Below are 793 nucleotides of genomic sequence, written 5' to 3'. Positions count from 1 at the left end.
ATCCGCACTGGAAGGTGGGGAAGGAGTAAAGGCCAGGAGCTCAGAAGCCGGCCCAGACCCCGCGCAGAAAGGGGTCTGCATCTGAGCTCTGGGGACCCCACTCTGGGCCAGGGAGCAGTTGGACCGGGGGTCTGTGTCCGCCCTCGCTGATGGGTCCCAGGGCCTGGCCTGGCCCCAAGCAGGGGCCCCGTGAACACCTGCCTTCATGGTGCTCGTGGGCCCACCATCCCAGAGCCCTGAAGGGGTGAGCCCCCTCCTGCTGCTCCATCCTCGGCCCCAGTCCGTGGTTTTACCAGCTGCCCGGGCTCCTCCCCCTGACCCGGGCTCTGGGGGAACCAGGGGGTGGGCAGCCCGTCCAATGCACCTGGCCTGGCCCCGTGCTGAGCCGAGTGCAGGCCTGCTGATATTAGCACGGTCGGAGTTACCAAAGGTCGCCGGCTCTAGTCGGCAGGCAGCTTGGGAGCTGAAACTGGCCGATAAGGATTGGAAACACTTGCTTCAGGGCTTAAGAGTGTGTTCAGGTCCAGTCTGAGGGGGACCTCGTGGTCGGGCTCCCTGGTTACCGGGACCGCCAGCACTGGCCTGGGACGCTCGCCCTAAAGTCCCTGCTCTGTCCTGGGGTCCCACGTGGCCTGCCGTGGGCTGAGGTCCCCCCTCTGTCCTGGGGTCTGGCGCAGCCTGCCAAGGAGTGAGGTCCCCTCCTCTGTCCCGGGGTCCGGTGCGGCCTGCCGTGGGTTGAGGTCCCCCCTCCGTCCCGGGGTCCCGCGTGGCCTGCCGTGGGCTGAGGTCCCCC

The 793-nt window shown here is 68.0% G+C and overlaps 1 protein-coding gene across 1 annotated transcript in view; it reads right to left on the bottom strand.

Moving 5' to 3' along the window:
- The window catches only part of SLC6A19 (solute carrier family 6 (neutral amino acid transporter), member 19), a 17,407-nt gene that overhangs the window by 11,667 nt on the left and 4,947 nt on the right, over nt 1–793 (bottom strand). The gene's annotated exons all lie outside the window — the stretch shown is intronic.

This window comes from Bison bison, unplaced genomic scaffold, assembly GCF_000754665.1.
Source record: "Bison bison bison isolate TAMUID 2011002044 unplaced genomic scaffold, Bison_UMD1.0 scf7180017864377, whole genome shotgun sequence".
Lineage (NCBI taxonomy): Eukaryota > Metazoa > Chordata > Mammalia > Artiodactyla > Bovidae > Bison > Bison bison.
This window is presented reverse-complemented; position numbering and strand designations above follow the sequence as displayed.